Source organism: Cherax quadricarinatus, chromosome 77 (genome assembly GCF_038502225.1).
Source record: "Cherax quadricarinatus isolate ZL_2023a chromosome 77, ASM3850222v1, whole genome shotgun sequence".
NCBI lineage: Eukaryota > Metazoa > Arthropoda > Malacostraca > Decapoda > Parastacidae > Cherax > Cherax quadricarinatus.
This window is the reverse complement of record NC_091368.1, coordinates 4,214,921-4,241,221: the sequence shown is the minus strand read 5'-3', so window position 1 is coordinate 4,241,221 and position 26,301 is coordinate 4,214,921. Positions and strand designations below refer to the sequence as shown.

Sequence of the window (26,301 nt, the reverse complement as noted above, 5' to 3'; positions counted from 1 at the left end):
ATTATTATTATTATTATTATTATTATTATTATTTATTATTATTAATATTATTATTATTATTATTATTATTATTAATTATTATTATTATTATTAATTATTATTATTATTATTATTATTATTATTATTATTATTATTATTATTATTTATTATTATTATTATTATTATTATTATTATTAATGATTATTATTATTATTATTAATTATTATCAATCTTTATTAATTATTGTTATTATTACTAAATATTATTATAATTATTATTATTATTAAAGATTAGTATTAATTATTATCAATCTTTATTAATTATTGTTATTATTACTAATTATTATTATAATTATTATTATTATTAATGATTATTATTATTATTATTAATTATTATTATTAATAATAATTATTATTATTATTATTATTATTATTATTATTATTATTATTATTATTATTATTATTATTATTATTACTGACTTAAATGGAACCCCAGAGGTGCCTGGTCTGTGGACTACAATAAAGGTCAACTATATGTATGAAGTCTTGTAGATGTGAACCTTTCTACATTTATAGGTTTATTTCGTAATTACTGAGGTGGAGGTCGTTGCCAGGAGGGTGGGAGGAGGACATTTAGTATTATATTTATAGGGAAGCGCTAAACTCGTAGGTTCAGTACACCAACACCTCGTCGCTAGATGAGAGGTATTCTTGGAGTGTGTAGGTGAGAAGGTACTAATGTTGTAGGTGTACTGGCCCATACTAGGCAGGTCTAGTATCCCATACTAGGCAGGTCTAGTAGCCCATACTAGGCAGGTCTAGTAGCCCATACTAGGCAAGTGTACTGGTGATGGAGATCATTTTGAGGGTATAAGTGCTGGTGATGGTGATGTTGGAGGTAGTGGTAATAGTGGTAGTGGTGGTAGTTGTAGTGGTAGTGGTGGTGGTGATAGTGGTAGTGGCAGTGGTGGTGGTGGATATAGTGGTAGTGGTGGTGGTGATAGTGGTAGTGGCAGTGGTGGTGGTGGATATAGTGGCAGTGGTGGTGGTTATAGTAGTAGTGGTGGTGGTCATAGTGGTAGTGGTAGTGGTGATAGTGGTGGTGGTGACAGTGGTAGTGGTGACAGTGGTGACAGTGGTAGTGGTGACAGTGGTGACAGTGGTAGTGGTGATAGTGATGGTGGTGACAGTGGTAGTGGTGATAGTGGTGGTGGTGATAGTGGTGGTAGTGATAGTGGTAGTGGTGCTAGTGGTATTAGTGCTAGTGGTAGTGGTGCAAGTGGTATTAGTGCTAGTGGTAGTAGTGGTAATGGTGATAGTGGTAATGGTGGGTGGGTTACACTGTACACTCCTCCCTGGGGTATCAATAACACCATCAACACTCCTGCAATATCTGGTACACTGCCGTCTTGCATACTGGTGTTGGTCTTGCATCACCTTGATCAGGAGGTTGACACACGTGCAACATCTGGCTATCTTAATTATTAGATGTTTCGCCATCCACTGGTTTTATCAGTGCAATACAAGAACATAATATGAACAACTATATGCATAAGCTGAGGTAATCAGTCCCTCAGCCTCGTGGCTGAGGGACTGATTACCTCAGCTTATGTATATAGTTGTGAAGGTGATGGTTAAAGTGTCAGGACAGAGGATAAGTGTCAGACACGGGATCTGACCTTGTCAGCTGCTGATTCAGCATCCGCTGAATTATTATTATTATTATTGTTATTATTATTATTATTATTATTATTATTATTATTATTATTATTATTATTATTATTATTATTATTATATTATTGTTGTTGTTGTTGTTGTTCTGTTGTTGTTGTTGCTCTTATTATTTACTATTTTATTATTTATGTATTATTATTGTGATTATATTATTATTATTATTATTATTATTATTATTATTATTATTATTATTATAAAAAAATCGTCATTTTTATGTCTGTATTTGATTAATAAATCTGCTACCGGGCGACTATGGCGACAAACGTCGCCAGATCCTACATTTACAATTATTATTTTTCGCTTCCTCAAGAAGCGATAAATCCTTAAGGGTCATACAACGCCTAGGGAATAGGAGTCAAGATGTAGTCCGAAGAAAGGATGGAATAAAGACAATATAAACAGTATGGACACTTGTTCCAATCATCAACAGAGGTGTAGACGAGGGGAAGAACTCTCCAAGAAGTGACACTAGAAGGTCAAGAGAGGCCTGAGCTTGCTACCACCTGCAGCTCATAAGACTGCCATCCCCACGAGCCCCTTTGAGGCGGGGTAGATGGCAGACCAGAGGCCTAGCTTCTCCCTACGAGCCCCGTGAGGGCGGGGAATGTGGCTAGGCCTGGGGACACTTGGTCCCAAAGATGAGGAGGTATTACACCTCCCCCCATGGGAGACTTAAGTCTCGAGACACTCCTCAGATAGGGAGCCAAGGCCGGGTCACCACTACTTGGAAAAGACCCGGGCCGGGAGAATACCGGCGAATAAAAAAAAAAAAAAAATAAGTGGCACTTGGATAGCTGGAGATACAGGTTGAGTTGGTACCTAAGTAGGTGTGAGCTGGACCTGACTACCAGAGCCAGTAGTCCTCCTGCAGCGTTCCTTCTTGTGGACCCTTACTTAAGACAGCGTTTATATGTTACTTATAAAGTGTCTTTATTAGTTTGGCCATATTCTATATAACATATTTACTTAGTAAAGCTGGTTGCGTCAAGTGTGTTGCTACGGTGTTCTATTTAGTGGGGCCAAACCTACCTATGTTTCCCTGGTAGGTTGACTTAGGTTTGTCAGGAAACAGGATAAGCGTTTCCTGACGCGGGTCTTAGTTATATGATGACCTACAGCTGGAGCTTTTGGTCATCTGACCGAGGCCTTCCACTGGCTTACCGCTCCACACCTTTAAAAATCAGTTTTGACCCGATTGTAGATGAATGGTTCAGAGAACCGACACGTTGATAAATTAGACACATGTGCAACTCTTGGGTATCTTTATTAAGGAAACGTTTCGCCACACAGTGGCTTCATCAGTCCATACACAGGAGAAGCATGAAGAACAGGATGAGAATGAGGTAATCAGTCCCTCAACCTTGAGTCGATGTGGTCAGTCCATCAATCTTGAATAGAATACAGCATAAGGTTGAGGGACTGATTACCTCATTCTCCTCCTGTTCTTCATGCTTCTCCTGTGTATGGACTGATGAAGCCATTATGTGGCGAAACGTTTCCTTAATAAAGATACCCAAGAGTTGCACATGTGTCTAGTTTTGACCCCTTACACGGGATGGCTTTCAGTGCTGAAATCTGTCAGCCTAGGCTGAGAGACTTCAGCAAGGCAATAAGCCTATTATAAAGTATTCCATAGATTCTTCAAAGTATATATATATATATATATATATATATATATATATATATATATATATATATATATATATATATATATATATATATATATATATACTTTGAATTAGAGGCGCTACGGCAGCTTCAACAGTTTCTTTCCAACAGAGTTATTACAAAGTGTTTCAAATTGTCTGACCCAATTTCAAAGCAGCCTGCTTTGAAATTGGGTCATCATTTTGAAACACCTGCACTTTTAATGGAGATATCACAGAACGAAGCGATAGAAAATAAATACAGGGGGAAATGATGGGGGGGTTAGCTTTAATTCCGTGGATCAAGAACCCCTCAGCAGCCTCCTTGAAAGGGAGGAGGATGTATGAGAGAGCTGGGCGAGCAGCTAGGAGCATCTGGTGTTGCAGGTTACCTAGCAACCTACTGGGATACCCTCAGCCCCACCCTAGCCATGCTGCCAAACCTACCATCTTCACACCCCTTTTCTCTCTCTCTCTCTCTCTCTCTCTCTCTCTCTCTCTCTCTCTCTCTCTCTCTCTCTCTCTCTCTCTCTCTCTCTCTCTCTCTCTCTCTCTCAAAAATAATATTCCTTAGGTCTGGGAGATGAATAGATAGGTTTGTTACATTAGTAATTATTTCACCTAACACTAAATAGGTACCTGGATATTATTCGATTATTGGATTATCCGGGATTAATTACTGCAGTATTATTATAGTTTTGGAAGGCGCTAAACCCGTGTGCGTCGTCCGGCTCAGAGACTGGTGTAACCTTCAACCTCCATCTGGAAATCGTCAAGGAATTTGCGCAGCTCTCTCGGGTTTAGAGCTGATTTTTTCCCCTCGTTTCCGAGGCCCTGTGTGACCCATGCGAGTTTAGCACTTCCCCGTGAATATAATACCTTTAGGTAGAGGTAATCCAGCATTCAAAAAGGCCGATGTGACTGTTATTGTATGAAGCGTTAAACTCGTGAGGGTTATTCTTCAAGAGTCATTATTATTATTATTATTATTATTATTATTATTATTATTATTATTATTATTATTATTATTATTATTATTATTATTATTATTATTGTTAGGTAAGACACATATGCAACAGTTAGACAACTTTATTCCGAAACGTTTCGCCTACACAGTAGGCTTCTTCAGTCGAATACAGAAAGTAGGCAGGAACAGTAGAGATGTGAAGACGATGTAATCAGTCCATCACCCTTAAAGTCGTAGAATTTGAGGTTGTCAGTCCCTCGGCCTGGAGAAGTTCAGTTCCATAGTCAGGAACTATCTGAAGATCAAGCGACAGTGCGGAGACTTAAATACTGTCGGAAGGAGAGGTGCAGGGTAGTAGTAGTAGTAGTAGTAGTAGTAGTAGTAGTAGTAGTAGTAGTGAGAGGCCACTGAGAGGTCATGTCCCTCTCAGATCCAACACTTCTCACTTCTCACTTCTTACTACTACTACTACTACTGTTGCTGCTGCTGCTGCTGCTGCTGCTGCTGCTGCTGCTGCTGCTGCTGCTGCTGCTGCTGCTTGCTGCTGCTGCTGCTGCCTCAGCTTGCTGCTGCTGCTGCTGCTGCTTGCTGCTGCTGCTGCTGCTGCTGCTGCTGCTGCTGCTGCTGCTGCTGCTGCAGCTTGCTGGTGCTGCTACAGCTTGCTGGTGCTGCTTCTGCTGCTGCTTCTGCTGCTGCTGCTGTTTGCTGCTACTGCTTGCTGCTGCTTGCTGCTGCTGCTGCTGCTGCTGCTGCTGCTGCTGCTGCTGCTGCTGCTGCTGCTGCTGCTGCTGCTGCTGTTGTGCTGCTGCTGCTGCTGTTGCTGCTGCTGCTGTCTGCTGTTTGCTGCTGCTGCTGCTGCTGCTTGCTTTGCTGCTGCTGCTGCTGCTTTGCTGCTGCTGCTGCTGCTGCTGCTGCTGCTGCTGTTGCTGCTGCTGCTAGTTTGGCTGCTGCTGCTGCTCTGCTGCTGCTGCTGCTGCTGCTGCTGCTGCTGCTGTGCTGCTGCTGCTGCTGCTGCTGCTGCTGCTGCTGCTGCTACTGCTGTCTGCTGCTGCTGCTGCTGCTGCTGCTGCTGCTGCTGCTGCTGCTGTTTGCTGCTGCTGCTGCTGCTGTTTGCTGCTGCTGCTGCTGCTGCTGCTGCTGCTTTGCTGCTGCTGCTGCTGTTTCTGCTGCTGCTGCTGCTGTGCTGCTGCTGCTGCTGCTGCTGCTCTGCTGCTGCTGCTGCTACTGCTGCTGCTGCTGCTGCACTGACTATTGCTGCTCACCATGCTAAATCTGTTGAAAGGATGACTAGGCCCGGGGGAGGGGTAACGAGCTGTGCAGCGCGCTCAGCTGCGGCGCACTCGCTCGGCAGAGCGCGCTCGCTGCTAGCACGGCTGCATGCAGCGTAGCTGCAGCTGCAGCTACTGGCAGCTGCAGCTGCAGCTGCAGCTGGACTGCAGCTGCGGCACTAGCGGCACACCAGCGGCAGCTCGGCAGCAGGCTGCGGAGCGTTAGCTCGGCTCAAAGCAGGGGGAGGCTGCTGCGGCGCGGCAAAGCTCCCGTAGCGGCGATCGGCGGCAGCGGCGGCAGCGGCAGCACCCGGGGGTGGGGCAGGCATCGGCGGCGGCGGCGGCGGAAGGCGAAAGCAGTGGGCGGCAGCGGCAGCGGCAGCGGCAGCAGCGGCGGCGGCAGGCGGCAGCGGCGGCGGCAGCGGCGGCGGCCAGCAGCGGCGGCGGCGGCGGCAGCGAGCAGCGCGGCGGCGCGGGGCAGCGGCAGCGGCGGCGGCAGCGGAGCAAGCGGCAGCGGGGCGGCGGAGCGGCAGCGGCAGCGGCAGGCAGCAGCAGGCAGCGGCGGCGGCGGCAGAGCGGCAAGGCGGAGCGGCGAGCAGCGGCGCGGCGGCAGGCAGCGGCAAGCGGCGCGGCGGCGGCGGCGGCGGCCGCGGCAGCGGAGCGGCAGCAGGGACGCGGCAGCGCGGCGGAGCAGGCGGCGGCAGCAGCGGCGCGGCAGCGGCGGCAGCGGCAGGCGGCAAGCAGCGGCACGGCGGCACAGCGGCGGCAGCGGCGGAAGCGGCGGGGCGGCAGCGGCAGGCAGCGGCGGCGGCGGCAGCGGCGCGGCGGCGGCAGCGGCGGCGGCAGCAGGCGGCAACGGCGCAGCGGCGGAGCGGAGCGGCGGCGGCGCGGCAGCGGCGGCAGCGGCGCACGGCGGCGGCGCGGCGGCGCGGCGGCGGCGGGGCGGCAGCGGGGCGGCGGCGGCGGAAGCAGCGGCGGCAGAGCGGCAGAGCGGCGGCAGCGGCGGCAGCGGCGGCGGCAGCGGCGGCAGCGGAGGCGGCAGCGGCAGCAGCGGCAGCGGCGGCGGCGGCAGCGGGGCAGCGGCGGCAAGCGGCAGCAGGCGGCGGAGCAGCGGCAGGCAGCGGCAGGCAAGCAGCGGCAGCGGCAGCGCGGCGGCAGCGGAGCAGGCAGCAGCAGCAGCAGCAGCGGCAGCGGCAGCGGCGGCACGGCAGGCGGCGGCAGCAGCACGGCGGCGGCGGCACCGAGCGGCGGCGGCGGCGCGGCGGCGGCGGCAGAGCGGCGGCGGCAGCGGCAGCGGCAAGCGGCGGCAGCGGGGCGGCGGCGGCGGGGCGGCGGCGGCGGCGGCGGCGGCGGCGGCGGCAGCGGCAGGGGCGGCGGCAGCGGCGGCGCGGCGGCGGAGCGGCGGGTGTCTGGAAGCAACCTTCACCTTGCTTAAAGCTCGTCCACCCACGGCACTCCACTCACCCATGCGGGTTTAGTGCTTGTTGTTTTAATATTAAACATCTCAATTTAACTGACTTTTAACCTCCCCCTTCCCTCCACATCGTTTCGGAAAGGAACATTGTGGCAACGTTTCGGCCCTGAATCATGTGTCAAGTCACAACTGGACCAGTCAAGTTGTGACTTGACGATGGTCCAAAACGAACCGAAACGTAGTAATAAGGTTCCTCTCGAAAGTGCAGATGTTGAGTGAAATGTTCCAGAGTTCCGTGACTTCACCTTTTTTCTTTCTTTTTACGGATTTCGGAAATGCGGAAGAAAATGCCCCGGGTCAGTGTATCCAGAGAAGAACCAGTTTGTTGGTTACAGAACTATCTGCTCCTGATTTTGACAATCACGACATTTTATATATTACATGTCGGGGGGACTAGACTTCGGGTTGGTTAAGTTAGGTTGAGTTGGATTAGATTAGATTTGGTTAAGTTTGATTAGGTTTGGTTTAGTTTATATAACGTACGTTAGATTTGGGGGTGTTGTGTCCGTCGGGATTTTTATCTGGGTGGGTCATGGCCTTCGGGAGGGTTTTGCCCTACCCACTTTAACTATTGGTTACTTGTAGGCCCTTCTGGGGGTCACTGCTGTCATGGTCCGGTCTTAGACCAGATCTCCTGGTTGCTGAGATGACTGATGAAGCTGTTGTTGCCGACGGAATGCAGTCCAATATGTGCACCACAGCCCGGTTGGTCGGGAAGTGACTTCAGGAACTTGTTAAGTTCCCTCTTAAAGATAACTAAGGGTTTCTTAGTAAATTCCCTTATGCACGAAAGGAAGGTGTTGAAGAGTCGTGGTCCTTTTACATTTATTGAGTTGTTAGTACATTTATCATGCCCCTTCTTTCAACTGAAGGCTTCATGCAATGTCTGCCAAGACTATCTCTTTCACTTTGTTATTTCAGTGTGAAGGTTGGGCACAAACCCATCAGAATCTTCCAGGTGTATATTATCAGCTATCTCTGTCGCCTACGTTCTAAGGAGTACAGTTCGAAGGACTTCAATTACTTCCAGTAACTTAGGTACTTGACTGAGTTTGAGTTGTGACTTTGAGTTGTGACTTTGTCAATGGTCCAAGTCGGACCGAAACGTCGTCGTAAGCTTCTCTCTTTTATGTGCGGGTTATTTGTGTATTGTTCTCCTATATTTCACAGTTTTATAAGTTTTCTCAGCATGAAATAAATACAATTATCTGTGTCGACCTAGCTGTTCCTGATATTTTTATTATTATTATTATTATTATTATTATTATTATTATTATTATTATTATTATTATTATTATTGTATTACTAGGTAGAGCTAAACTCGTAAGGGTCACACAGACCCTGGCACCCCTCCCATCGCCCTTGTCTCTCTCTTGTCCTAGTTCCCTTATTTCCCCCTCCCCCCTCTAAGAGCCCTTTACCCCCTCCCCAGGGTCCCCTGACCCCCCCTTCGTCTTCCCCACTACTCTCGTCTCGCCCCTCCCACACACTCCCATGTATTGATCGTGTGTGGTGAGTCATGCCACCGGAGTCTCCCAGCACGCCCACGCCACTCCCACCTCCCCCAGGATGCCTCCCCCAGGACACCTCTCCCACCTCCCCCAGGATGACTCCCAGGACGCCACTCCCACCTCCCCAGGACGCCAATCCCACGTCCCCCAGGATGCCTCCCCCAGGACGCCACTCCCGCCTCCCTCAGGATGCCTCCCCAGGACACCTCTCCTACCTCCCCCAGGACACCTCTCCTACCTCCCCCAGGACACCTCTCCTACCTCCCCCAGGACACCTCTCCTACCTCCCGCAGGATGCCACTCCCACCTCCCTCAGGATGCCTCCCCAGGACACCTCTCCTACTTCCCCCAGGATGCTTCCCCCAGGACGCCACTCCCACCTCCCTCAGGATGCCTCCCCAGGACACCTCTCCTACTTCCCCCAGGATGCCTCCCCAGGACTCCTCTCCCACCTCCCCCAGGACGCCTCTTACACCTCCCCAGGATGCCTCTCCCACCTCCCCCAGGATGCCTCTTACACCTCCCCAGGATGCCTCTCCCACCTCCCCCAGGATGCCTCTCCCACCTCCCCCAGGATGCCTCTCCCACCTCCCCCAGGACGCCTCTCCCCGCCCCAGGACACCTCCCCGGGACGCCTCTCCCACCTCCCCCAGGATGCCTCTCCCACCTCCCCCAGGATGCCTCCCCCACCTCCCGCAGGATGCCTCTCCCACCTCCCCCAGGATGCTTCTCCCACCTCCCCCAGGATCTCAGTAGTAGTAATGCCTCCCACATCCCCCAGGACGCCTCTCCCACCGTCCTACACCTTAATTAGGGTATGAAGAATGCTTTCGTGTGTGCGTGTACTCATCTATATGTGGTTCCAGGGGTCGAGTCACAGCTCCTCGCCCTGCCTCTTCGCTGGACGTTACTAGGTCCACTCTCTCCCTGCTCCGTGAGCTTTATCATACCTCTACTTCATCACTCTCCAGGCTTTTCCACTTCCTGACAACTCTGTGACTGAAGAAATACTTCCTAACATCCCTGTGACTCATCTGAGTCTTCAACTTCCAGTTGTGTCCCCTTGTTGCTGTGTCACATCTCTGGAACATCCTGTCTCTGTCCAACTTGTCAATTTCTCTCAGTATTTTATGTTACCATGTTCACCTCTTTCCCTCCTGTCCTCCAGTGTGTGTGTGTGTGTGTGTGTGTGTGTGTGTGTGTGTGTGTGTGTGTGTGTGTGTGTGTGTGTGTGTGTGTGTGTGTGTGTGTGTGTGTGTGTGTGTGCGTGTGTGTACTCACCTAGTTGAGGTTGCAGGGGTCGAGTCCTGTGTGTCTGTGTGTGTGTGTGTGTGTGTATGTGTGTATGTCTGTCTGTCTCTGTTTCTCTCTCTGTCTCTGCCTGTCTGTCTTTCTTTGTCTCTCTCTGTCTCTGTCTGTCTGTCTGTCTCTATCTGTCTAACTGTTTCTCTCTCTCTCTCTCTCTCTCTCTCTCTCTCTCTCTCTCTCTCTCTCTCTCTCTCTCTCTCTCTCTCTCTCTCTCTCTCTCTCTCTCTCCTGCAGTTATCACAAAGGCTTGGTGTTGTTGATGATGCTGTGGAAACGCACCTTGCAGTCTGGGTACAGGTCTTCTCACCAGATACCATCCACGGTCCTGACCTGCTACCTGTCATCTCCTGCAGTTATCTTTCTCTCACCCTCTTTCATCTTTCCCACACCTTCACACACCTTCACACACCTTCCCACACCTCCACACATCTTCTCACACCACACATCTTCCCACACCTTCACACATCTTCCCATACATCTTCCCACACCTCCACACATCTTCCCACACCTCCACACATCTTCCCACACATCTTCCCACACATCTTCCCACACATCTTCCCACACATCTTCCCACACACCTTCCCACACCTCCACACATCTTCCCACACCACACATCTTCCCACACCTCTACACATCTTCCCAGTTCAAGCGTGAGAACCATGTCCAGAAAGTTCTGTCTCTTCACCCTCCCTAAGTCAGGTCATGAAGGCGAGGTCAGGTCATCTTGACCTTTGTCCTCTGGCTCTCCCTGAGAGCGTAACAAGGGCACTGGTGTAGGCCTACTGGCCTATACTGGGCGTGTCTATTAAAATAAATCACATTTGAAAGAATCAGGGGAAAATCACAGGAAAAAAATACTGGAAAAAACTCACAGGGAAATAAAGCGATAAAAAATATATTGAAGACAGTGGTAAAGAGAGAGAGAGAGAGAGAGAGAGAGAGAGAGAGAGAGAGAGAGAGAGAGAGAGAGAGAGAGAGAGAGAGAGAGAGAGAGAGAGAGAGAGAACATAAGAACATAAGAACTAAGGAACACTGCAGAAGGCCTACTGGCCCATGCGAGGCAGGTCCAAGTCTCCTACCGGCTTAAGCTAATGCACCCAACCTAGTCAGGTCAGGTCACATTGACTTAAGGGAGGAACACGGCAACCGACCTGGTAGCACAAGCTATCAGGTCCAACTCACACCCAGCCACATCCACTCATGTATTTATCTAACCTATTTTTAAAGCTACACAACGTTCTGGCCTCTATAACTGTACTCGGGAGTTTGTTCCACTCATCCACAACTCTATTACCAAACCAGTGCTTTTCTATATCCTTCCTGAATCTGAATTTTTCCAACTTAAAACCATTGCTGCGAGTCCTGTCTAGGCTAGATATTTTCAGCTCACTATTTACATCCCCTTTATTTATTCCTGTCTTCCATTTATACACCTCAATCATATCCCCCCTAATTCTACGTCTTTCTAGAGAGTGCAGATTCAGGGCCCTTAGTCTATCCTCATAGGGAAGGTTTCTGATACATGGGATCAACTTTGTCATCCTCCTTTGTACATTTTCCAGAGAATTTATATCCATTCTGTAATACGGTGACCAAAACTGTGCAGCATAATCTAAATGAGGCCTAACCAAGGATGTATAGAGTTGAAGAACAACCTGAGGACTCCTATTATTTATGCTTCTTGATATGAAGCCAAGGATTCTATTAGCTTTATTGCGAACACTTATGCACTGTTGTCTTGGTTTCAGATTACTGCTAACCAGAACTCCTAAATCTTTTTCGCAATCCGTAATATTAAGATCTACATTATTTAGTTTATATGTGGCATGGTTATTGTCCTGTCCAACATTTAGAACTTTGCATTTGTCTATATTAAACTGCATCTGCCACCTCTCCGACCACTGCATCAGTCTACTCAAATCTTCCTGGAGTGCTCTAATGTCCTCGTCAGAATGAATTCGACGGCCTATTTTGGTGTCATCGGCATGGGTCATAGAACACCTGGGGGAATGGGAGGTACTTAGGTTTGATAAAGAAAACAAAAGCATATTACCATACACAAATAACCCGCACATGGGAGAAACTCTACGACGACGTTTCGGTCCGACTTCAAATTCAGTATACAAATTCAAATTAAAAATAATAATTTCTTTGAACTCGCCATGAGTTCAATCCCTGCCCGTGGTATGGTTTGTTTACAATCGTGTCATTCCGATTTCGTGATTCAGAGAGAGGAAGATATACAGCCCCAGGTCCTCTCCCACTCACCGGATCCATTTTGCCCACCACGAGTGACAGATTGAAAATTGAGACACATGTGCAACAGCTGGGTCAAGATACCCATCTGTTGTACGTGTGTCTTAATCATCAACGAGTGATGGTATAGTGATACCGACAAGATGTGGTAAGACATTTATGCACATATCAGGACATTTATTAATGGCGAAAAGTGTCCACTGATAAATGTCCTGAAAAGTACATTACTTAACTGATAACTTAACCTAACCTAACTTTAAATATATATAAAATAATGCAAATACAAGGTATACAGACCATAGCTGACATCAATGATACTACTATATAGAAAGTCCCTTGTTATGCTGAGCATTTCCCGCAAATTAGAGCAATTTTTGCCCCCAGGATGCGACCCACACTAGTCGACTAACACCCAGGTACCTATTTTACTGCTAGGTGAACATGGACAGCAGGTGTCTTAAGGAAACACGTCCTAATGTTTCCACCCGTACTGAGGATCGAACCACGGACCTCAGCGTATGAGCTGAGTGCGCTACCAACCCAGCTACGGGACGAACGCAGAATATAACGTCAAATAACTAACAGTAAAGTTAGGCTAGGTTGCTGTTAGGAAACAAATGTAATTAAAACAAGTTATACCAGCCAGAGGTGAGACAAGCGGTCTGGGATGTTGTTGAGGTAGCCCACATTCAACCTTCATCACCCCCTTTCCCATTACTCCCCCCTCCATCACCCATTCCCCAACACCCCCTTCCCCACTTGCGGTCGCTTCCCCAGCTCTCACGGTCAAGGACAGAGCCACCACACAGCCGTGTTTACAACTAACGGTTTAGAGTACACTATGGGTTTATGGGATTCTGTAAATCTTAATATGACAAAGATGCAACATTTAGCCATAAGTTTTAAGCTTTTAAGGTACAAAGGACAATAGGGCACAATACCGTAGCTGGAACAATACACAAATAACCCGCACATAAGAGAGAGGACCTTACGACGATGTTTTGGTCCGACTTGAACCATTTACAGATGAAACTAACACAAGAGTGTCAGGGATATTGGGTATATTGGTATGTTGGGTACGTTTGGGGGACCTGAACACAGAGACATTAAGTTGGTAAACTAACCTTTTATTGGGATGTTTCGCTCTGTAGAGCTTATCAAGCAGTAGTACATTACTAAATACAACTGTAAACAGAGCAAAGCATTGTCACGATAAGTAGTGTACTCAATAGGCTTTGGATGGGTACGAGTTGAACCTGCCTAGCATGGGCCAGTAGACCTACTGCAGTATTCCATTCCTACGTTTTGGACAAGAAAAAGTAGTCTGCCCATAGACGTCAGGTGTTCAACACATACCTACAGAGAATCTCCTGAGTGGCTCTGGCACTCGGGCTGCGGTCTGAGTGCCCGGAATGGCTCAAATGGAGCAGATCTGTTGAGTTGAAAGTCTCATACCAGCGAGAACACCGGCCCTGACACCACTTGAACCCAAGACGTGCTGTACCCCAGCTACAGGGCGTCGACGACGATTGTAGCCTGACTGCTGTACCAGACCTGAAGGAAAGAAGGAAACTCACCGTGCTCTTGTCATAGGTCTGCCCCATAGAGCTGTAAACAGTACTCCACTTGGCATGAATGATCACTGTGCTCCTGCCATAGAGCTGTAAACAGTACTCCACTTGGCATGAATGATCACTGTGCTCCTGCCATAGAGCTGTAAACGGTACTCCACTTGGCATGAATGATCACTGTGCTCCTGCCATAGAGCTGTAAACGGTACTCCACTTGGCATGAATGATCACTGTGCTCCTGCCATAGAGCTGTAAACGGTACTCCACTTGGCATGAATGATCACTGTGCTCCTGCCATAGAGCTGTAAACGGTACTCCACTTGGCATGAATGATCACTGTGCTCCTGCCATAGAGCTGTAAACGGTACTCCACTTGGCATGAATGATCACTGTGCTCCTGCCATAGAGCTGTAAACGGTACTCCACTTGGCATGAATGATCACTGTGCTCCTGCCATAGAGCTGTAAACGGTACTCCACTTGGCATGAATGATCACTGTGCTCCTGCCATAGAGCTGTAAACGGTACTCCACTTGGCATGAATGATCACTGTGCTCCTACCATAGAGCTGTAAACGGTACTCCACTTGGCATGAATGATCAGTGTGCTCCTGCCATAGAGCTGTAAACAGTACTCCACTTGGCATGAATGATCACTGTGCTCCTGCCATAGATCACTGTGCTCCTCCCATAGAGCTGTAAACGGTACTCCACTTGGCATGAATGATCAGTGTGCTCCTGCCATAGAGCTGTAAACAGTACTCCACTTGGCATGAATGATCACTGTGCTCCTGCCATAGAGCTGTAAACGGTACTCCACTTGGCATGAATGATCACTGTGCTCCTGCCATAGAGCTGTAAACAGTACTCCACTTGGCATGAATGATCACTGTGCTCCTGCCATAGAGCTGTAAACAGTACTCCACTTGGCATGAATGATCACTGTGCTCCTACCATAGAGCTGTAAACGGTACTCCACTTGGCATGAATGATCACTGTGCTCCTGCCATAGAGCTGTAAACGGTACTCCACTTGGCATGAATGATCACTGTGCTCCTGCCATAGAGCTGTAAACGGTACTCCACTTGGCATGAATGATCACTGTGCTCCTGCCATAGAGCTGTAAACGGTACTCCACTTGGCATGAATGATCACTGTGCTCCTGCCATTTATTTATTTATTTATTTATTTATTTATTTATTTATTTATTTACAATTTGAGCACACATACAGAGGTACAAAAAAATACAGATAAGAGCAGCATGCCAAAGCCACTTATACTATGCATAGCATTACGGGCTGGCTTAAAATTAACTTAAGATTAACTAAGCAATGATGAAATCAGTGATAAAACATTAATGTAAACAGATAACTATAAAGTACAAGTGAGTATTACAAAGACAGGTCATATGGTTGCATTCATTGTTGTACATTCAGTCGTATGGAGTATTCTGTTAGGTAGTGTATTTAAAAAATAATAAAGTTAGATTCGGTTTTAGGTTTAACATTTATGTGATATAATTGTGAGAAACATTTAAGATATACAATTTATAAGGTTCAGTTATTCAGTATTTATTTGGTTTTGGGTGAGTAAGTGATCTTTGAGAAGAGACTTGAATTTATAAACAGGTAGTGTTTCTTTTATATTTACAGGTAATGAATTCCAGATTTTAGGGCCTTTTATGTGCATTGAGTTTTTGCATAGTGTGAGATGGACACGAGGAACATCAAAGAGTGATCTGTGCCTTGTATTATGGTCATGTGTTCTGTTGAGGTTGGCAAGGAGATGTTTGAGGGGAGGGTTAATATCAGAGTTAAGTGTTCTATGCAGTAATAAGTATGGATGTTTTGTATGGTGAGTAGGTTGAGTGTTTTGAATATTGGTGGAGTGTGCCATAGAGCTGTAAACGGTACTCCACTTGGCATGAATGATCACTGTGCTCCTGCCATAGAGCTGTAAACGGTACATCACTTGTACAGACTCTGACACTCCTTCAACGGCCATACCACGTTGAACGCACCGCTTCTCGTCCGATCAGCGAAGTTAAGCAACGTTGGTTTTGGTTAGTACTTGGATGGGTGACCGCCTGGGAACACCAAATGCTGTTGGCATAAAAACTCATCCGGGCTGTGGCTCGTACGTTGGATTACGTGCAGCCAGCAGTAACAGCCTGGTTGATCAGGCTCTGATCCACCAGGAGGCCTGGTCACAGACCGGGCCGCGGGGGCGTTGACCCCCGGAACTCTCTCCAGGTAAACTCCAGGTAAACCTTCGGGAGTCACTGTCGGGTCACCAGAAGAAGACCTGGGCCAGGAACCGTCCTGGCAAACCTACGAGAACGTAAACATAATAGTCTGTCTTAGTTATCAGATTACAGTATAAGATAAGCTGTAATTTTCCGTATTCCTTACAACATTTAGCTTGATAGCAAGTGTATGTGATATGACCAAGGTCCCAGAGCTGGAAATTTTCCAGTAAAGTGCCACAGCGTTTGCACTTTTTTTTGCACGGTACATTTGGCTTATAAGTATTAATGCCGAGTTGGCAAAACAAAATTTAAATTCGTTTTGTAGCACCTGTAACATACCCGTGACTAGTTTCGAGAATTTTACCTTCGCTGCTGGGCATGAGGCCAGAGTTAGTTGCCTAGTTGATCGATCAAGCTGTTGCTATTAGCGAACCACAGGCCTACATAGCCATCACAACCTGGCTGATCAAACATTTTCAACAGATAGTGATCCACTTGCCTCTTGATAACCTTCGCCTTTATTCTGGTAATATTTACATTGCTGATAACAGGTTAAATATTTCTGGATCATGGATGTTGACAATGTTCTCTTATCATTAATTTCAAGGCCTGGTCACGGACCGGCCGCGGGGGCGTTGACCCTCCCAAAGTCCCATCAAATATAACACCGGTTGGGAGTCTATAAGAATCCCTGGAGAAGTAAGACTCCGAGTCTCACTACGTAAAATCTCCGTATTTTATTCCAGTTAATTTCTCTGGAAACATCACATAACGAGTGTCATGATCACGTGGTGACGCCCTCGTCCAGAGACGTTAATTAAAAAAACTATCGGTTTTAATACTTGTGTTATTAAGACTGAGAAAGCCAGGCAGTGTGGCTTATTTACAGTGGGGGCCTTTGAGGATTTATGGAAATAAGTCGCTGACTTTTTTTGGGTGGTTATTCTTGGTAATTTACACTATGTATGATAATTATATTTATGTGTACCTGTGTCTCAATAAACATACTTACCGTCCCCATAATAATAATAATAATAATAATAATAATAATAGTAATAATAATAATAATAATAATAATAATAATAATAATAATAATAATAATAATAATAATAATAATAATAATAATACACTGTGCTTCTTAATCATTCTTAGGATGTGAATGACTCGCATCGTGGAGTAGGTAACATGGAACTAGGTAGACCTTCTGCAGTAGAACACTGCAAAAGGTCTACTCACAACTTGTCCAATACCCCTGCCAAGCTACCCAAGACTCGGTAGATCATCAGATGCAGCATTCTCCACCTGACCTCAACATTCTGAACCTGACTATAAATACTCCCGTACCTTCCACCCCAGGTAGATCTGTGTGTGACTTGAAAAAGCCCACTGTGTGGGCGAAACGTTGTCAATAAAGGATCACATTAAACTGCATATGTGTTTATGTTTCCATGGAACTAGGTAAACATGGAAAACAGGTGCTGGGAGACTTTTCCATAGGTCTCGCCTGGCTCTGAGTCCAACCATCAACCACTACCTACCTGGAGGTTATTCCGGGGGTCAACGCCCCCGCGGCCCGGTCCACTCCCAGGCCTCCCGGTGGATCAGGGCCTGATCAACTAGGCTGTTACTGCTGGCCGCACGCAGTCCAACGTACTAACCACAGCCCGACTGATCCGGCACTGACTTTAGGTATCTGTCCAGCTCTCTCTTGAAGGCAGCCAGGGGTTTATTGGTAATTCCCCTTATGCTTGGTAGGAGGCTGTTGAACAGTCTTGGGCCCCGGACACTTACGTTTTTTTCTCTTCGTGTACCAATGGCGTCCCTACTTTTAATCGGGGGTATTTTGCATTCGTAGGGAGTAATTTATGTGTGCAGATTTGGGACCATTCCTTCCAGAATTTTCCAAGTGTATATTATATCTCTCCCTCCTGCGTTCCAACGAGTATAAGTCAAGTGCTTCCAAGCGTTCCCAGTAGTTAAGGTGCTTGACAGAACTTATACGTGCAGTAAAGGATCTCTCTACACTCTCTAGATCTGCGATTTCACCTGCTTTGTATGGAGATGTTAATGTACAGCAGTATTCCAGCCTAGAGAGAACAAGTGATTTGAAAAGGATCATCATGGGCTTGGCATCTCTCGTTTTGAACCTTCTCATTATCCATCCTATCATTTTCTTTGCACGTGTGATCGTGGCACTGTTGTGATCCTTGAAAGTGAGATCCTCAGACATTACCACTCCCAGGGTGTACAAATTTTTTTACCATTGTCCTGACAGTTCACACACATGGGCACATAAAAACAAGAATGGCTGTGCATCATAGATCCATAAGTGTATTATGGATCTATGTATTATTTTTTGAGGTGGAGGTGGTGGTAAGATGACAGGACTCGCAGCAATGGCTTCAAGTTGGAAAAATTCAGATTCAGGAAGGATATAGGAAAGCACTGGTTTGGTAATAGAGTTGTGGATGAGTGGAACAAACTCCCGAGTACCGTCATAGAAGCTAAGACGTTGTGTAGTTTTAAAAATAGGTTGGATAAATACATGAGTGGGTGTGGGTGGGTGTGAGTTGGACCTGACTAGCTTGTGCTACTAGGTCAGATGCCGTGTTCCTTCCTTAAGTGAATGTGACCTGAACCTGACTAGGTTGGGTCAGTGGCATAAGCCGGTAGGTGACTTGGACCTGCCTCGCATGGGCCAGTAGGCCTACTACAGTGTTCCTTCTTTCTTATGTATCAGTGGCTGTGTGGTGGCAGTGCTGGCATTGTTCTGCTACCTGGAGGGTGGGGGTCAACACCCCCACGGCTCGGTCCAGTACCAGGCTTCGTGGTGGATCAGGGCCTGATCAACCAGGCTGTTACTGTTTGCCGCACGTATTCCAACGTACGAACTGCAGCCCGGCTGGTCTGGTACTGGCTTTATGCATCTGACCAGATTCCTCTTAAAGGCAGCCGAAGTCTGCTGGTGATATCCATTATGCCTGGTGGGCCTTGATCCAAGGAACGATCAAGACCCATTTCCCTAGATCAAGACCTAGTTCTCTGAATCAAGACTTACTTCCCTGAATCAAGACCCAGTTCCCTGAATCTAAGACCCAGTTCCCTGAATCAACACCCAGTTCCCTGAATCAAGACCCAGTCCCCTGAATCTAAGACCCAGTTCCCTGAATCTAAGACCCAGTTCCCTGAATCTAAGACCCAGTTCCCTTAATCAAGACTTACTTCCCTGAATCAAGACCCAGTTCCCTGAATCTAAGACCTAGTTCCCTGAATCTAAGACCCAGTTCCCTGAATCTAAGACCCAGTTACCTGAATCAACACCCAGTTCCCTGAATCAACACCCAGTTCCCTGAATCTAAGACCTAGTTCCCCGAATCTAAGACCCAGTTCCCCGAATCAAGACTCAGTTCCCTAGATCAAGACCCAGTTCCCTGAATCAAGACTTACTTCCCTGAATCAAGACCCAGTTCCCTAAATCTAAGACCCAGTTCCCTGAATCTAAGACCCAGTTCCCTGAATCAAGACTTACTTCCCTGAATCAAGACCCAGTTCCCTGAATCTAAGACCCAGTTCCCTGAATCTAAGACCCAGTTCCCTGAATCTAAGACCCAGTTCCCTGAATCTAAGACCCAGTTCCCTGAATCTAAGACCCAGTTCCCTGAATCTAAGACCCAGTTACCTGAATCAACACCCAGTTCCCTGAATCAAGACCCAGTCCCCTGAATCAAGACCCAGTTCCCTGAATCAAGACCCAGTTCCCTGAATGTAAGACCCAGTTCCCTGAATCAAGACCCAGTTCCCTGAATCAAGACTCAGTTCCCTAGATCAAGACCCAGTTCTCTGAATCAACACCCAGTCCCCTGAATCTAAGACCCAGTTCCCTGAATCAAGACCCAGTTCCCAAATCAAGACCCAGTTCCCTGAATCAAGACCCAGTTCCCTGAATCAACACCCAGTCCCCTGAATCTAAGACCCAGTCAACTGAATCTAAGACCCAGTTCCCTGAATCAAGACCCAGTTCCCTGAATCAAGACCCAGTTCCCAAATCAAGACCCAGTTCACTGAATCAAGACCCAGTTCCCAAATCAAGACCCAGTTCCCTGAATCAAGACCCAGTTCCCTGAATCAAGACCCAGTTCCCAAATCAAGACCCAGTTCCCCGAATCAAGACCCAGTTCCCTGAATCAAGACCCAGTTCCCAAATCAAGACCCAGTTCCCAAATCAAGACCCAATTCCCTGAATCAAGACCCAGTTCCCTGAATCAAGACCCAGTTCCCTGAATCAACACCCAGTCCCCTGAATCAAGACCCAGTTCCCAAATCGAAACCCAGTTCCCCGAATCAAGACCCAGTTCCCCGAATCAAGACCCAGTTCCCAAATAAAGACCCAGTTCCCCGAATCAAGACCCAGTTCCCTGAATCAAGACCCAGTTCCCAAATCAAGACCCAGTTCCCAAATCAAGACCCAATTCCCTGAATCAAGACCCAGTTCCCTGAATCAAGACCCAGTTCCCTGAATCAACACCCAGTCCCCTGAATCAACACCCAGTCCCCTGAATCAAGACCCAGTTCCCTGAATCAAGACCCAGTTCCCTGAATGTAAGACCCAGTTCCCTGAATCAAGACCCAGTTCCCTGAATCAACACCCAGTCGACTCCCTGAATCAAGACCCAGTTCCCTGAATCAAGACCCAGTTCCCTGAATCAAGACCCAGTTCCCTGAATGTAAGACCCAGTTCCCAAATCAAAACCCAGTTCCCTGAATTAAGACCCAGTTACCTGAATGTAAGACCCAGTTCCCTGAATCTAAGACCCAGTTCCCTGAATCAAGACCCAGTTCCCAAATCAAGACCCAGTTCCCTGAATGTAAGACCCAGTTCCCTGAATCAAGACCCAGTTCCCTGAATCAAGACCCAGTTCCCTGAATCAAGGCCCAGTTCCCTGAATCAAGACCCAGTTACCTGAATCAAGACCCAGTTCCCTGAATCAAGACCCAGTTCCCTGAATCAAAACCCAGTTCCCTGAATCAAGACCCAGTTCCCTGAATCAACACCCAGTTCCCAAATCAAGACCCAGTTTTCTGAATCAAGACCCAGTTCCCTGAATCAAGACCCAATTCCTTGAATCTAAGACCCAGTTCCCTGAATCAAGACCCAGTTCCCTGAATCAACACCCAGTTCCCTGAATCAACACCCAGTTCCCTGAATCAAGACCCAGTCTCCTGAATCAACACTCAGTTCCCTGAATCAACACCCAGTTCCCTGGATCAAGGCCCAGTTCCCGAATCAAGACCCAGTTCCCTGAATCAACACCCAGTTCCCTGAATCAACACCCAGTTCCCTGAATCAAGACCCAGTCCCCTGAATCAACACCCAATTCCCTGAATCAAAACCCAGTTCCCTGGATCAAGAGCCCCCTTCGCCGGCATCAAGGGGCCCGCCTTGAAGGGGACATCGTAGTATTTCTCCCACAGCAAATTAGGTTAGCCATTGACGGGGCGATCAATACCATCAACAACATATGGTCGCCTCCTCGAGCACCAAATCACAGCAAATACAGATCCCACGCACGCCACAGCATACAATGCATCATACAACTGCATACAAACTGGTGTATAAGTGGAAATAAGTTGTATAAAACCACGTGAGTGGGGACCCACGTGGTGAACCATACACCACGTGTTGCTTCTCCTCGGTAGGGTTGGTACCCCTGACTCCAGCCTATTACCTCACTTTCTCTGCACATTTTTACGTTTTTCTTCGGTTTTTCTCACCTATGGACGTCGTGCTTACCATTTTTATTATATAAGAAGGACTGTATTTTGTGTTTATATGGATTATTTTAGAAACAGCTGTGATATATGGCCAATATGATGTTTTTTTTCAAGGTCAGTTTACCGGGAGTATAAGAACCTAGTTTATTAGTTTCTAAAGTTAACCAATATATAAAAATCAGTTGAGAAAATTTGGTATTCACCACTAGGCATTTTTTGGGCATTTAAAGCTATTGGTTTTATTGTTACAGCGGAGAAGATGATCCAATATGGCAGTTCCAATAATGTTTCTCACCGCCTTATGTTACACACACACAAAAAAAGCGAAGTTTCTTATTGTTAACGAAGTTTACGTAGATATTCCTGTAGGTTAACGATGTGGTGGAATTTTGGTTTATTTTCATAAGGTCTATTGAGAAGCGGAAATGTATATGTGACGTCAGAGGGCGGCCCCCCCTCCACGTCACTGCCTTAAAAAAATGAATTCCATTTTTCTTAATTTCTTCCCAGGAAACCTGCATTCCTAGGATATTTAGCAGCATTGCATGACGTAGCCGTTCAATATAATTACGAAAAGGACACTAGATACTACCCTGATGGGAGACAGCCAGTGTGGTTACCCAAAAAAATATTGTATATTTAGTGATGTCTTTTTTCAGTTTTATCTCTCTCAGCTGGACTTATTCAGTCCTCCATATGTCAATAAATATTAATTTTACTGGTAGATGCCTGAGCTTGCTACCACCTGCAGCTCATAAGACTGCCATCCCCACGAGCCCCTTTGAGGCGGGGTAGATGGCAGACCAGAGGCCTAGCTTCTCTCTACGAGCCCCGTGAGGGCGGGGAATGTGGCTAGGCCTGGGGACACTTGGTCCCAAAGATTAAGTAAGTAAGTAAATTTATTCAGGTATACACAAATACAGTTACATAGAATTATCATACATAGCAGCATATGTGTAGACAACCTAGGATAACCCAAAAAAGACAGACAGAGTGACTTATTTCCATTGGGGTCCTTTTACCTTATTATTATAATATAGAGGTTATAATATAAGATGAGGGGGTAGTTGTACCTCCCCCCATGGGAGACTTAGGTCTCGAGACACTCCTCAGATAGGGAGCCAAGGCCGGGTCACCACTACTTGGAAAAGACCCGGGCCGGGAGAATACCGGCGAATAAAAAAAAAATACTGGAGATTATTGACAGTTCTATATTTTGGAAGCTATGGTTAGTAACCTGGCTTATAATGGAGCTTTTTTTGGGTGTAATTATGACTTGTACCCAGATAAACTTGGTCATATTATTCTGAGGTTTATATTAACTCACTGTTTTACTCCGCTTAAAGAGTTAATACATGTCGGTTTAACTCTTGTTAAGAGTGTACTGTACTGTACTTTGTAGATATAAAGGTATTTTCCAATGAAGAAGATTTAGATCTTGACTGTGGGGAGACCTTGTGTGATACATTCATCTCTCTGTCCTCTTCTGTCCTTATCCTGGGCCACACACACCCTCTTCCAGTGAAGAGGCGGGGCCAGGAGCTATGTATCGACCCCTACAACCACAAAAACAAACCATCACAATCTGGCACACAAACCATCACAACTTGTCACACAAACCATCACAATCTGTCACACAAACCATCACAACTTGTCACACAAACCATCACAACTTGTCACACAAACCATCACAATCTGTCACACAAACCATCACAACTTGTCACACAAACCATCACAACTTGTCACACAAACCATCACAATCTGTCACACAAACCATCACAACTTGTCACACAAACCATCACAACCTGTCACACAAACCATCACAACTTGTCACACAAACCATCACAACTTGTCACACAAACCATCACAACTTGTCACACAAACCATCACAACTTGTCACACAAACCATCACAACTTGTCACACAAACCATCACAACTTGTCACACAAACCATCACAACTTGTCACACAAACCATCACAACTTGTCACACAAACCATCACAACCTGTCACACAAACCATCATAACTTGTCACACAAACCATCACAACCTGTCACACAAACCATCACAACTTGTCACACAAACCATCACAACCTGTCACACAAACCATCACAATCTGTCACACAAACCATCACAACCTGTCACACAAACCATCACAACCTGTCACACAAACCATCACAACTTGTCACACAAACCATCACAACTTGTCACACAAACCATCACAACTTGTCACACAAACCATCACAACTTGTCACACAAACCATCACAACTTGTCACACAAACCATCACAACCTGTCACACAAACCTTCACAATCTGTCACACAAACCATCACAACCTGTCACACAAACCATCACAATCTGTCACACAAACCATCACAACTTGTCACACAAACCATCACAACTTGTCACACAAACCATCACAACTTGTCACACAAACCATCACAATCTGTCACACAAACCATCACAACTTGTCACACAAACCATCACAACTTGTCACACAAACCATCACAACTTGTCACACAAACCATCACAATCTGTCACACAAACCATCACAACCTGTCACACAAACCATCACAATCTGTCACACAAACCATCACAACTTGTCACACAAACCATCACAACTTGTCACACAAACCATCACAATCTGTCACACAAACCATCACAACTTGTCACACAAACCATCACAACTTGTCACACAAACCATCACAATCTGTCACACAAACCATCACAACTTGTCACACAAACCTTCACAATCTGTCACACAAACCATCACAACCTGTCACACAAACCTTCACAATCTGTCACACAAACCATCACAACTTGTCACACAAACCATCACAACCTGTCACACAAACCATCACAACTTGTCACACAAACCATCACAATCTGTCACACAAACCATCACAATCTGTCACACAAACCATCACAACCTGTCACACAAACCATCACAATCTGTCACACAAACCATCACAACTTGTCACACAAACCATCACAATCTGTCACACAAACCATCACAACTTGTCACACAAACCATCACAATCTGTCACACAAACCATCACAATCTGTCACACAAACCATCACAACTTGTCACACAAACCATCACAACCTGTCACACAAACCATCACAACCTGTCACACAAACCATCACAACCTGTCACACAAACCATCACAACTTGTCACACAAACCATCACAACTTGTCACACAAACCATCACAACCTGTCACACAAACCATCACAACTTGTCACACAAACCATCACAACTTGTCACACAAACCATCATAACTTGTCACACAAACCATCATAACTTGTCACACAAACCATCATAACTTGTCACACAAACCATCATAACTTGTCACACAAACCATCACAACTTGTCACACAAACCATCACAACCTGTCACACAAACCATCACAACTTGTCACACAAACCATCATAACTTGTCACACAAACCATCACAATCTGTCACACAAACCATCACAACTTGTCACACAAACCATCACAATCTGTCACACAAACCATCACAACTTGTCACACAAACCATAACAACTTGTCACACAAACCATCACAACTTGTCACACAAACCATCACAACTTGTCACACAAACCATCACAACTTGTCACACAAACCATCACAACTTGTCACACAAACCATCACAACTTGTCACACAAACCATTACAACCTGTCACACAAACCATCACAACTTGTCACACAAACCATTACAACCTGTCACATAAACCATCACAACTTGTCACACAAACCATCACAACTTGTCACACAAACCATTACAACCTGTCACATAAACCATCACAACTTGTCACACAAACCATCACAACTTGTCACACAAACCATTACAACCTGTCACATAAACCATCACAACTTGTCACACAAACCTTCACAACTTGTCACACAAACCATCACAACTTGTCACACAAACCATCACAACTTGTCACACAAACCTTCACAACCTGTCACACAAACCATCACAACTTGTCACACAAACCATTACAACCTGTCACATAAACCATCACAACTTGTCACACAAACCATTACAACTTGTCACACAAACCATTACAACTTGTCACACAAACCTTCACAACTTGTCACACAAACCATTACAACTTGTCACATAAACCATCACAACTTGTCACACAAACCATCACAACTTGTCACACAAACCATCACAACTTGTCACACAAACCATCACAACTTGTCACATAAACCATCACAACTTGTCACACAAACCATCACAACTTGTCACACAAACCATCACAACTTGTCACACAAACCATCACAACTTGTCACATAAACCATCACAACTTGTCACACAAACCATCACAATCTGTCACACAAACCATCACAACTTGTCACACAAACCATTACAACCTGTCACATAAACCATCACAACTTGTCACACAAACCATCACAACTTGTCACACAAACCATTACAACCTGTCACACAAACCATCACAATCTGTCACACAAACCATCCTGTGATAAATGGTTTTGAAAACCGATAAGTTGAAGAATTGAGACACTTATGCAACATATGGGAATCTTTATTGAAGAAAGGTTTC

General features: G+C 46.2%; 1 protein-coding gene and 1 non-coding gene across 2 annotated transcripts in view; both read left to right on the top strand.

The window, feature by feature from the left end:
* The window catches only part of LOC138854988 (uncharacterized), a 76,021-nt gene that overhangs the window by 39,732 nt on the left and 9,988 nt on the right, over positions 1–26,301 (top strand). The window lies entirely within an intron of this gene.
* On the top strand, positions 15,704–15,822 carry LOC128702067 (5S ribosomal RNA). Its single transcript, XR_008408999.1, has one exon. It is a non-coding gene; the product is annotated as a 5S ribosomal RNA (ribosomal RNA).